This window comes from Sprattus sprattus (genome assembly GCF_963457725.1).
Source record: "Sprattus sprattus genome assembly, chromosome: 6".
Taxonomy (NCBI): Eukaryota; Metazoa; Chordata; class Actinopteri; order Clupeiformes; family Clupeidae; genus Sprattus; species Sprattus sprattus.
Window position 1 is genome coordinate 5015135 of NC_137925.1, and position 14241 is coordinate 5029375.

Consider the following 14241-nt stretch of genomic DNA (forward strand, 5'->3'; position numbering starts at 1 on the left):
TTGAAATGCAAACTCTCCTGCGTAACGTAAACCCTCCAAAAGAACATGGAGCATTTGGGCATTGGCAGAATTAGCTTTATATTACACCATTCACTTCATGCACTATATCTTTTCAGAGGCGCCACCGTTGGGTTGCTTCGTTGTTATGTATTGTCTGTTCTTGGTGAAGTAATACATGGAAAGTCAGTCCAGTGCAAATGACTGAAGTCTGTTTGGAGGACCGAGTCCATCAAAGGGAGGATCATGAGACCAGAAGTACCTGGTAATCTCCTCTGAGTTTTCACAGATTCATGTAAACTCCTGAGGTTTTAAGAAGGGTCTGAATATGCATTACCGTGTGTATGTGTGAGGTGTGAGTATATTAAGTGTGTGTGAGAGAGAGAGACAGAGAGAGACAGAGAGAAAGAAAGATATAGATTTATGGAAAGACTTTGTGTGTGTGAGGGAGAGAACGGTAAAAAAAAACAGAGTACAGAACGTCAGTTGAGGGCGTATGAATGTTGTTCTATGTGTGTGTGTGTGTGTGTGTGTGTGTGTGTGTGTGTGTGTGTGTGTGTGTGTGTGTGTGTGTGTGTGTGTGTGTGTGTGTTTGTGGTTGTGAGAGAGAGAGATGATAAGAAAATGAGACATTAAACGAGAGTGAAAAATGTCAGTTGAGAATGTATGTGTGTTCTTGTCACTGTGTGTGTGTGTGTGTGTGTGTGTGTGTGTGTGTTAGTGAGTCGAGTGTAGAAGATTGTCTGGGTTGAATTTATGCGGGGGCTTTTTCACATTCTGCGTCACGCTGCTTGCTGCTCAGACGCACATTGTCAGTCACCCAGTCTCGGTGCCCAATGACTTACTGTCTGTGGGCGCAGGTGAGAGTGCGGAGAGACCCCACGGCCCGCAGCCACAGATAGAGTTAACCATCCCTGATAGGGAGCAGGGTTCTGGAGGTGGCTGTTTATTAGAGGGCTGTATAGCTGCAAATGGCAAAGTGTATGTGTGTGTGTGTGTGTGTGTGTGTGTGTGTGTGTGTGTGTGTGTGTGTGTGTGTGTGTGTGTTGACTTTTTCAGATAGATCTGGGTAAGTGAGTCAGTGTCAAGCCAGTGGTCTTTCTCTCTCTTCCCTTGGTCTCTCTCTCTTGCTTACACTCGCTTTCACTCACTCTCTCACACACACACACACACACACACACACACACACACACACACACACACACACACACACACACACACAAACACAAACACACACACACACACACACACACACACACACACAAAAACACACACACACACACACACACACACACACACACACACACACTACGATAAACATACTCCAATGCCAAGTCCCATCACATCAAAGCCCCATCATACACACCCCAACACCATGGTGAACACGGGCAGCTGTCACGGAGTAGCTGGGACATAGCGTTCACGTCACGTCACTGTCATATCACCCTCCCCCCGAGCAAGCAAACATCACTACCATTAATAGCAGCACCCTCCTCCCCCTACAATCTGACTAACTGCCCCCCCCACCCCCCCACCCCACCCACCTCCACTACAAACAGGACCAACAGAGGCAGCTTTTCTGCAATCTGGGGTAAACTATATATCCCTTCGTATAAATATATATCTACAGTATATCTATATCTGTGTAAGCAAACGGGAGAAAGCAGCTCACTGGCTTGTGAGCACGGAGAGTGTTTGGATAAGCCCTGCGTACCTCACTCACCTCTATTCAAACACCAGTGTGCCGCGCTAATGTGCTACTGAAAGGGCAATTACCAGGACTCCGGGGGTGACTGGGCAGTAGCTGGCTCCATTCCGCCTGAACAAATGTTCCGGCGCTTTCCGGGCAGAGCTGTTTATTGAGGGGGTGAGCTGGCGTCTGCGTTCGGCTGACCCCGCTGGCCGATCCCTACTCTTCATCAGCACTCAGCCCAAGCCCTTGTGGGTTTGGGTTATTGCCGTACGCTGTTCTCACTTTGTCCAGCGTGCTGCAGGCTTTTAAGGACAACTCAGATTCCTCTCCTCGGAGAATGGAGTAGGAGAGACAAAGGTTAGGGGGAGAAAAATCTGATATGGTGTTACAGAATCTTTTGCAATCTTCTTGTCAACAATCCATTTTTTTTTTTTGTTTTAAAGGCTAGTGCAGTGGTCATTGCAGGACATGTGTGCTATTTCCTGTCCAAATAGTAGAGTACATTCTAATCCCCTACTGAAGCTATGTCAGCTATGTCACTTACATCACCTGCGCCTTCTACATCATCACCATTCAAGGACGTAAGTGGTAAACTTAAGGAATAGATCGACATATTTCAATCCTTTTCAAACGGCTATTCACCACCGTTTATGGTCGTTACGTTTCAGCTCTGAAACTGTAAAAAATAAAAAAAGCATTCATCTTCTGATGTTTGATGTACAAAAAGTACAAAAACAAACTGGCACTATAACACGCACACCACAAAGCCACTCTTTCAAATATTTTCATGTGTATTGGTGGGAACAACCTATGAAAGCCATGCCGGTTTCTCACACCTCTGGTGTGTGCAGTAGCACTTCAGCTCTTTGATGAGACCCCCCCCCCCCCTCAGCACAGCACAACAGGTAGAGACATCATAAGTTGGTATCTCCGCGGGCCCCTTGGCCACCCCCCAGGCCGGGAACAAGGCATCACGGTACCCCTGAGCCCTGCCCGGCACCAGAGTGAGCGCTGATCAGAACTGACAAGCCCCACCGAGGCCCACAGCTTCCCCCGACTCCTCCAGCACCTGCTACCTACTCCCACAATCCCTCCCAGGTCAGAATCCATTTCCTCTGACGCCCGCGCGCCAGGTGTACTCACCCATGCAGCAGGGGGATGGGGGGTGGACGGGTGGACGGTTGGACGGGTGGATCGACTTACCTGCCTGCCTGCCTGCACGGAAACCTATGGTGAGCACGTCTGATTTGTGCTTGTCAAACGCTGGCGCCAATATGCTGTCTCCGTGTCTGTTCACAGTTCGCTATTTGCACACTTAATTCAGCAAAAATACTTTTTAAAAGGGGAATGCCTCCCTTAGGCTCATGCTTCATGCTTGTAAGTACCGGTTCATTCATGTGTGACAAACTCGTGGCTCACGTAGGCCCGGTGTGTCACGCTAATGTGAGAGAGGCTGTTTTAAAATGTGAAGTGATGCTGCATTTTTCTTCTTCTTCTTCTTCTTCTTCTTCTTCTTCCTGTATGAGTATGACTTAGCTTTCTTCTTCGGCAAGAACAGACTGGTTTGTATTGGACACACAAGGGGTGATACAAATTACAGGTACAATAGGAATGACAAATTGCTGTGACTCCAAGGTGTCCACTGACCATTGGAGAGTGGCAAAATGTTTATAGTAAGTAGAAATAAAATGGCTGCATGAAGGTGCAAGGGTTCATAAAGCAGCGTGGATGGCAGTTTAACCACACACGCTGCTGTTCAGACACCTCACTCTGAGGGCACAATCTGGTATATCATTTTACATGGGGAAGACCAGCTGTGATTTAAAATAATTCACGTCATAGTTAAGTGCTTGTACTGGAACCCAACCAAATCCCAGAGAACGCATAAAAGGTCCATGTGGTTGGTATTCGCTATAAAAACACTTACCTCCTCTAAAAGCTACGTTCAAGACAGATCAGAGAACAGTCCAGAAATGATCAGTTATTAGAGCTGTACGCTGGGGGAAGATGTGCAGAGGGAACACTGGGCAGTACGCCCATTCAGGTACTCAAACAGATGGACTTCACTGACACGAGCCAGTCAGCCTCAGTTGAAATAACAAGCAACAGTTTGATATGACGCACATTAGGGCAGCAAGAAAAAGCACGAGCAGCGCTCAGGTGATATTTAATATCCCTCCATCTTCTGTCTGCGAACTTTATTTTGACAGGATCAGTCATCTGTCTCCATTCCCGGAGATCATGAGAGACACTATGCTGTACGCTGTCATGGAAATATGACTTGCCGCTGCACGGTAACTCGGCACCTTGTGTGTTGAGAGAATGTCAGATGTCACAGGGAAAGACTGGCAGTCAGTCTTTCCCTGTGATGGCGATAAAGCTAACGCTGTCACTTCTTAATTAACTCCCGTCCTATCTCACACCACCCGCACAAACACTACAAACGCACTGAGATGAGCCTCTGTGACAGCTCTGTGGGATACAAATCTGTTGTTTAGCAAGGAAATAGGACATTAGCTAAACATTTAGCAGCATTTCCACATCTGATGTGCTATTGTCTGTGTATGCATACCGGATGTGTTACAGCTGCATGCTGACCGCTGCAGAAAGTGAGAGGACGAGTAAGAATTAAGTGAAATAATAATAAGATGTATTCCGTTCCAAGAAAAGTGTTTTACCTTAAAAAATAATGTTGTTTTTTGGCAACAATAGACTTAAAAGTTTGTTGTCTATCTGTTTCTGAGGGAATTGTTAAGGAGCTATAGCTTGGGGATGTTGCAGGTGTACACTGACAGTCACTTGTGAGTAACAATCTTGTGGCATTTTGTGAAGTTTACCTGTATACATATGCAACAATATGAGTTTCATGTATTACTTTACTTGGTATTTATTTACAAAGTTTTGAAAAATATGCATGTATATATAGATTATAAGTTGAAGGCAAGAATATGTTTCCATACAATAGTAAATGCTACAAAAAGGCCTACAAGTATCAACCTTTATAGCAGGACAAGGGCATACACTATCATAATGATAATTCATTGGAATATAGTTGCAAGCATCATGGCTCCAAGCAGAATATGCAAATGAGGTCCCACGAGGTTGAATGATTTGACTGCTTCAACAGGCGAATTTAAATTTTGTAAATGCTATGTAAGGATTTAAAGACAATTTTAATTTTGAGCAGTGGTGGTCCGTCAGGGCCTTCAAGGCCTTCTCTGCTGGCCTAAACATAATCAGAAAGTAAATGTAATAAAATAAATTTAATTTCAATATTTTCTTTTCATAAATATGTATTTAATTATTCCCCATAGTCCATTATCTTCATTGCATAGCTTCCAGCGTTGTTTATTTATGTTAGAGCTTTCATCCAATCATATTTCAGCTATCATGTGTTGCCACGCTCAAAGAAATCTTCCCCGAGAACAGAAATCTTCCCTGAGGCCTTCAGAATTCACATTGAAGGCCCGTGTAAATCTGATTGGTTATCACAACTGGCTGTTTCAGTTCATTTAAGTTGAATGAACTGAAACAGACAGTTGTGACAACCAATCAGATTTCGAGTTGGCGATACTGGGCCTTCTAGAAGGCCCGGAAGATTTCTCTCCTCGCGGTGAACGTGACACGTAAACGTCCTTTGATTGGATACTGAGGCAGACCGGTGCAGTGCTTCAGTGCTCAGTTTAGCTGGCTAATGCGAAAACGACGTACATCATTTCAATGCTTATTATGCTAGTTGTTTCAATTGGTAAGACTAAATATAATAACCAACTCAAATAAACTAGTTTACACCAACTTGATAATTCCAGTTTTTGATACAATTACAATGCCATTTTCAAGACGGAACTTTCAAGAAAAACTGGATATCGTGAGGATGGGAAGTTTAATGAAACTGCTTTGCAGGTGGGACAAACTTGTTAAAGCTCACATAGGCTACTTTCGGTGGACTTAAAACTAATCCCTGAAAATCGCCTTTTATTTTTAAGTTGTGACAGTAATATCCAAGCGATCATATAACTGAGAGTTTACTACTATTAATGTATTGTTAATACGGGTGTATTGATTTTAAATGCTCCGGAAATATGAATAAAGTCTGTTGTACTCGACTATGTTAAGGTGATGCAATGCTCACTTATACTGCCTTTCTGTATAAATATAATGGTTCGAGAGCCATGGCGTCATAATGATGGTATTAGGAGGTGGATTCACTCAGTTTAACATCGTGTAGGACATCGCTGAAGGCCTAGTCGTGAAATGCACGGACCGCCACTGATTTTGAGGATAGACCAAACCTTCTAAGCGGAACAGAGGAAAACATGTTGTAGCTTGTTGTGGCGACATCTTTTGTTTGAAATTGGGTTAATAGCTTCTACATGCTGTGAGAAGGTGAATTCCCTCCCTTCTCTGTTGCCCTTTAAGAAACTTTGACTCTTTGACTTTAACCACCGTAACGGTTGGTTCTGTGCTCCCCCACGTCAATGGTGGGGTCCAATTTAGCCCAAGTGGCTGCCCTATATAAAGGGTGCCTCAGGAGAGCTGTTGGAGGAGAGACAGACCTGAGAGGCCGTGAAAGGCCCCTGCTGTGAGGTGAGGTGAGGTGAAGTGTTGGGTATCTAGATGTGTGGATACTGTGTTTTTGTGCCTTGTTTACGGTTTGCCCTGTTTTTATTCCTTGTCTTTGTTATTAGCCAATGTGTTTAGTTTGTGTCGCTAGCGGAGGTACTTAGCTTCAGGCTTAGCCTAATTTATGCTCAGAGGCGCAAGTCGGCAGATTTTTCTAGATTTGCACCAAAATGTACACAACATTTACACAAGCCTCGCAGCCTGCAAGTCTCTATGGAATTTCCCCTATACGTTAGCATTAAGCTAACGTAGTTTCTATCACAGTTTAAACATGCAATGCTATGTGAAACGAATGTTACGAGATTAGATTACTAAAATGTCTACTCAGTTTTACAGTTCTTCCCAAGTAAAGGTTTGAAAGAACTTCAAGCTTTAGACTTTCTGTTAGGGAAACTGTTTTCTATCTGCCGAGCAAATGACAGGCTCATGAACAAAAATATTAACGTGAATTAAACTTTACTCCACTTATTGTTCTGGACGGGCAACCTTTTAGGGACCATGAATTGCTATGAGTACATTTACACAACATTTACACAACACAACAACACAACAATGTGACACCGTTGCAGAAGCAAGCGCCGGCCTTTAGTCTCTGGGCCTAGTTTGGGGACTAGTTTGGCCCTAGAAGGTGCCGGTAGTTGGGCTTAAATGGGCCAAGCTGGTTCCTATGGGCCTATTGACTTGAGTTCCTGTAAGTACTGTCTGTATTTTGATTTGTTAATTAATGTTTGTTTATTCTGTGGGCATGTGTGTTGGGGTTGATAGTCCCCCTTGGGAATAAATGTTTATACTTTTATAAGAGCCACCATTTGGTATGCATCCAAAGAATGTGGTAGTGATGCAGAATGTAAAACGTTATGAAGATTGCCTTTACCTTTACATCACAACATATTGGCTATTGAAGTGCTCAATTTCTGCTTGGACCATAATTGCCACAAATCCTCAAATCCTCCACAATTGAGTCGTGATAAGCTAAGGGAATGCGACTCTAAATTTGAGAATTTGTGGAAAAGCGGTTTTCAAGCAATTGCCCAAAAACCCTACCCCACTTCAGGGGGCACTAGCACCATAGCGAAACACTCACTTAGGGACACAAACCTTATATTCCGTACCGACATGCGGGGCTGGAAGCATACCAGGTTTCATGTGGATTGGTGAAGTCTAAGTATATGATATCGCCAACAGCAAATTGCTGGGTAAAAAATAAAATGTGGAGCTAGAAGCATACCAAGTTTCATGTGGATTGGTAAAGTCTAAGTATATGATATCGCTAGCCGCAAATTGCTGGGTAAAAAAGAAAGAAGAAGAAGAAGAAGAAGAAGATGAAAAAAACTTTGACAAACACTATATGGCCACCTGGTCGTGTTCAGTGGCAATCATAAGGCTGCATGCATGAGCGTAATTGCATAAGTATGTAGGCTTCTGTTTTTAATCATTTAAATAGTTAGATACTTCAAATTCATCATACTCTAAATTTGGAAAAATGTACACAAAAAAAATGCTTGGATTTGGCAAATCAATAACACATCAATGAACAATTAGACCAGTTTTGTTGGGCAGTTAGTTTCTATGGACAGCAATGACGATAGGCATGTTGACAACAGATATTAAAGAATCTGTGTCAATACACCAGAAGATACTCTTTGTTTTAAGAATGTGTGAATTCTCTGTGTGCCTCAGTAATTAGACACCCCCTCATCCACACTGTGACGCGATGCTCTCGGGATCAGGTCTGAACCACTCACCGGAGGCCTGCAGTGTGTGTGTGTGTGTGTGTGTGTGTGTGTGTGTGTGTGTGTGTGTGTGTGTGTGTGTGTGTGTGTGTGTGTGTGTGTGTGTGTGTGTGTGTGTGTGTGTGTGTGTGTGTGTGTGTGTGTGTGCGTGAAGAGAACTAACATGACTAAGACTGAATATACAGGAATGGAAAATAATCCATGCAGCCCAATGTCTGTGAAATCATGGTCTGTCAATCAATTCACCCCCAAACCACCGTTCATGCAGCTGTTACACTGAAGCGCAGTCATGGTTTTATCCCTCTGTGGTTGGCCAAAAATATATCGATCTTTTGAAAGACATTTTAGATGTGCGATTTAGTTAAGTAAGTGTAGGAATTCACTGAGCAGTGAGGAGGAAACACAATTTAAAAAAAATCACATAACAGACTTTTTTAGGACTCAAACCTCTTATAAGGGGAAAAGCTTGGGGGTCAATTATTCTAAAGTTGTAAAAAAAAAAGAGAAGAAAAGGGTCTCTAAAGGTCACAAATCAATTGGTTGGTTGTTTTTTCTTTTGTGTCCTCCACCAAAAGAAATACATTGGGAGACAGCTCTGACTGTGCAGGTGCAAAGGTTGACCTGTGAATGTTACTGTCATTATTATGTGGCATGTAAATGCCACTGATAAGGTCAGGAATCTTATTGTTCTTTTGCAAAATGGGGTTGTATGAGATTAACCGCAGTGCATTGGGTTAGCGCAAACCCCCCGGGTCTGGTAGACTGACAGAACACCTCTACTGCTCACCCATGGAGGAAGATGGGGCAATAGTATGAATTGCAGGTGGGTTTTAAGACCCAAAGAAGGTGATAGTAACACTTTATTACATACTTTTAAAACTGTGTTGTACTGTCTAAGTTCAGTGTACATGCAGAACAACCCCCTCATGGGCACTCTGTCTGGGATGCTTGATGAGGTTGCCTGTGGGTTCGCTGGAAGCCCAGGGCCAGGTGATGAGTCCGTGCCTGTGGGTTCGCTGGAAGCCCAGGGCCAGGTGATGAGTCTGTGAGTGCTGTGAGCCCAGGGCCAGGTGATGAGTCCGTGCCTGCTGTGCCCAGGGCCCTGAGATTGGGCTGAGCTTGTTTACTCTCAGAAGAAGCTGAAAGAGACTTGGCAGGGCACAGAATCGATGGCGCTGAGGGGGCTTTCTGATTGGCTTAAAGCTAGCAGTTGAAGTGGAAATTCACTGCATAGTATTGGAACAAGGTGTACTTTGTTGATCCCTCAGCTAAGAGTTATTGTCTTAATATTGTTTTTCCTTACAAACATACAAACAAAACTATCACTGTAGATTAATCTCATCTATAGATTTGCTATCATGTGATTGATTAGATGTACCTAATGCTTATAGAAAGTTTATTTCTGGGAAAAATGTAGATCTAAAATGGCAGTGGAAGTGTCAGCCTTGCTCATGGCCTCGTCTCCCGATAACGACGTATCTTAACGGCCTACGTGGATTTTGGCGACATCATAGACTCATCATTGCCGTAAGTGCGGCGTCGGGAAACCGCTCTGCAATATCCCTCTTACGACCGATTTCAAGTCCTTTTTAGCGTTCGGGAAACTGGGCCCGTAGCCATAATAGCTCGACAGGACTAAACCCTTAAGTGCTATTTTGTACAGGCAGGGAGAATACATTTTTCATCATTACTGCGTACAGATTTTTGCAAATTGCTCTGAAACTATTTTTTTCAAAACCTCCACCTTATTCCTAAAAAGCAGTTCAATTGTGTTTTTTTTTTGTATTAGATGTCCAGCACATTGTTGCATTTCTCAAATCTAAAAACACTGTTTATTGTTTGGAAAAATCTAATTCAAATGTCACGTGCCCACTATTACTCAGCAGTTGTGACAAAAGAAGCAGGAAGCCAGGGGCCTGCAGACAGACAGAGAGAGAGGTAACTATGGTGGAGGGGGGGATATGAAGTATTTATACCACATACTATTATAATAATAATAATAATTCATTTTATTTTTAAAGCACTTTTCATTCAAAGGAATCTCAGAGTGCCTATCATATAGATCCTTTCATAAGGTAAACAATAGACCATGACATACTATGATTTTATTTGATTATTTTACATACCGCTTATGACAATTATACTTAAAAGCAGTGAAAAACGACTTAACCTTAATTGCTTTGATTCCTCCACCACACATGAGAACTGAGCACTGTAATTAACCTTACCTGCACTATTAGCACATGACGGCCAGTCAACACAGGGGTATAGGACTGCAGTGAAGCTTCCTCTGAAGGTTCATTTGTGTTTGCTGTAGGATAACACAAAGCAGCTGTCAGCAAGTTCCCTTGGGACTCAATGTAAATGCCAGATCTTTAAGGCTGCCATCATACTCTGGAAGCAAATTATAATCCGTTTGCTCAATTGACGTCTCTCTACAAGGCAGTTCCCTGGTTTTGAAAAATGCTCTTTATACAAGAACGAGAACAAGAACAATGTTTAAACAAGAGCAATGAAATTTCGCTTTGCCCTCATTTCATTTTGGGAATTCCAGTGCGTTGGACATGATGTGCTCTTCTGGTCAGGGTTGGCTAAGTGCGTTGGACATGAAGTTGTCTTCTGTTCAGGCTTGACTAAGTGCTTCAGGAGTGCGTGGACATGACGTTGTCTTCTGGTCAAGTTTGAGCCGTAATAAGTTCACGCAGGTTCAGAGGCGGGGTCAAGGGCGGACATGTACCAGAGTTGGCCCCCGTTCTCCAGTAGTCTAACGTAACGAACACGTCAACCAGAAAAGGAGGGCAGGAGGTAGTGAGATTCCCAGAATGCAATTATTCTGCGAAACAAGCAATTCCATAATAGATACAACTTTCCAGAAGGGTTTTTGTGACAACATAGACCAATTTAATTTTTTTTATTTGTCACCAATGTTTTTTTTTAATTCTGCCAATAACCGGGAGAATATTAAATAAATCATATGTGTCTTGCATTTAGTTCTACAGACAGAGTCAGTCCTCTGGATTGTACTGTTCAAGCGGCCGATTGTAATTATGTTTCTTTTAACTAAGTGCTCACTGGAGTGAAGATGAGTGCACCAAATATCCATAGTTAACGTCAACTAAAGTGGCATTGCATTCTGGACTGTCAAGCTTGGCCTTGTTTGTCCTTTAAAATAAATCTAAATTAAACAACAATACAGAACACTGTGTTCAGTGAAAAGGTCTCGCACATTTGTTTATTGAAGATACTTTCCAAAACTAACTAATGAAAAAATGAATAATGGATTTAATATTTTTATTCCATAAAATCCAGTGATCATGCAGGTATCCTGTCTCATATGCTGCAAGTACTCACAGTGAAAGAGCTCCATCTTCATAAATGGCTGCTTGCACTGGGATTAATATGTCAGTGTGCTCACCACTCTCCCCTGTAGCTTAGCCTCTAACCTTCGCCAATAAAACTCCCTCACCCCACTGCCACTGTCACACAAGGGCAACATTCGGAGCGCCACATATAATCCATGCCCACCTGAGACGTGACCTGTGTCACAGGTGTGTGACATACAGCGATGTTTCATCAACGCCAGCGCAGAGAAGATTCCAAAACTGTTATGAACGCTTTAGGATGACATAGTTTCCACTGGTGCCGATCCTAGGACAGATCACACCTCCATTCTTCTCCTCCCCGCATACAAACAAAAGCTGAAACAGGTCAGACCAGTTATGCGGACAGTCCATCAATGGTGTGATGAGAGTGTGGAGGCTCTCCAGGACTGTTTCGACACCACTGACTGGCTGATGTTTCGTTAGGCTGCAGATGGAGACATCAATGAGTACACAGACAGTGTTACCAGCTACATTCATCACTGCATTGATGAGGTGGTTCCCAAGAGGGCTGTCCGGTCTTTCCCTAATCAGAAGCCCTGGGTTGATACAGCGGTCCGGGCCAGCCTGAGAGCCAGGTCTGTCGCCTTTAACTCAGGGGATCCTGATCAGTACAGGAAGGCCAGATATGAACTCTTGAGGGCCATCAAATCTGCAAAAAGGACTTATAGGACCAGGGTGGAGTCCAGTTACCATGGCTCTGATCCCAGGCGCATGTGGAGTGGATTACAAGCCATCACAGACTACAAAGGGAGGGGTTGCAGTGACACTCAGTCCTCTGCATTACACCCAGACGAGCTGAACACCTTTTATGCTCGCTTTGAAAAGGCCAGTGACCCCCCTGCAGTGGAGCTACCTGATGACCTAGACGGCGGCATGCCTACTCTGTCTGTAGCGGAGGTGAGGCAGTGCCTCAAAAAGGTCAACCCTCGAAAGGCCCCAGGTCCCGATGGCATATCAGGTAGTGCCCTCAGGGGCTGTGCTGACCAGCTAGCAGGGGTCTTCAGTGACATCTTCAACCTCTCCCTCAGCCTGTCTGTACTCCCCACCTGCTTCAAGAGGACAACCATCGTCCCTGTGCCTAAGAACACCAAGGCCAGCAGCATGAATGACTATCGCCCGATAGCACTGACCTCTGTCATCATGAAGTGCTTCGAGCGGCTGGTCAAATCATTCATCTGCTCCTCACTGCCACCCACCCTGGACCCTATGCAGTTCGCGTATCGATCAAACAGGTCTACAGACGACGCCATCGCCCTGACAGTGCACACCGCCCTCTCCCACCTGGAAAAGGGGAACTCGTATGTGAGGATGCTGTTCATTGACTACAGTTCGGCATTCAACACCATCATCCCCTCCAGACTCGTCTCTAAGCTCGTGGACCTGGGACTAAACACCTCCCTCTGTAAATGGATCTACAGCTTCCTGACGGGGAGGCCACAGGTGGTGAGACTCGGTGATCGCACGTCAGCCACAATGATCACAAACACTGGCGCCCCCCAGGGCTGTGTGCTTAGCCCTCTCCTGTTCTCCTTGTTCACCCACGACTGTGCAGCAATGCACAGCTCCAACCTCATCGTGAAGTTTGCTGATGACACAACCATCGTAGGCCTCATCACTAACAATGATGAGTCAGCCTACAGAGAGGAGGTTGACACCCTAACAACTTGGTGTCAGGAAAATAACCTCTCTCTCAACATCAGTAAAACTAAGGAGATGATAGTGGACTTTAGGAGACGGCAGGGGGTGGAGCATACACCCCTTCACATCAACGGATCTGAAGTGGAAAAGGTCAGCTGCTTCAAGTTCCTAGGGGTCAACATCAGCAATGATCTCACCTGGTCTGCCCACACAGACAAGGTGGTCAAAGCTGCCTGGAAACGCCTCTTCTTCCTGAGGCGACTCAGGAAGTTTGGCATGAACCCAGACATCCTCACCAACTTCTATAGATGCACTATAGAAAGCATCTTGACTGGTAGCATCTCAGTGTGGTTTGGGAGCTGCACAGCCATGGACCGTAAGGCCCTACGCAGTGTGGTCAGATCCGCTGAGTCTATCATCGGCAGGAAACTCCCTTCCCTTCAGGACATCTACCTCACAAGATGCCTCAGAAGAGCTGGCAGGATCCTAAAAGACTGTCACCACCCATCCTTCAGACTGTTCACCCTGTTGCCTTCTGGTAGAAGGTTCCGAAGTATCCGGTCTCGCACCCGCAGACTGGAGAACAGTTTCTACCCTAAGGCCATCAGACTCCTTAATGAACAATAATGAACAATAATGCACTCTCATCACTTTACACTCTCCACTTTACTCCTTCACTGCTGTTTGCACTACATTTGCAATATTGCACCACCCACACACTTGAAGTGTCTTTGTCTCTGTGTCCAGGTTATTATGTTTAAATATGTTCAGTATAGCTAAAAATATCATGTAGGTATGTTTATCTGTTTAGTATCTGTTTAGTATGTGTATTTATGTTTAGTATGTGTATCTATATTGTATATTTATTGTTTATCTAGTAGGTCACTACTATGTCTTTTCATATTTTTTATCTAATATTCAGTACTTATTGTTAAGTTATGTTATATCATGTTGGAGTACTTATATGTTTATATGTTATATGTTATGTCTTGTCATGTTATGGTAGTGTGGTATGGTGTCCTGTCCTAAGAATTTCAGTGCCCAGTCCAACTCTGTTGTTCTGTGTACCTGACAATAAAAGACTTGACTTGACTTGACTAGGAGATGTTGAAATAGGAATCATGAGCAAATCCAAAGAAAGCTGCAAACAATAGGATGCACGAGTTCATTAGGA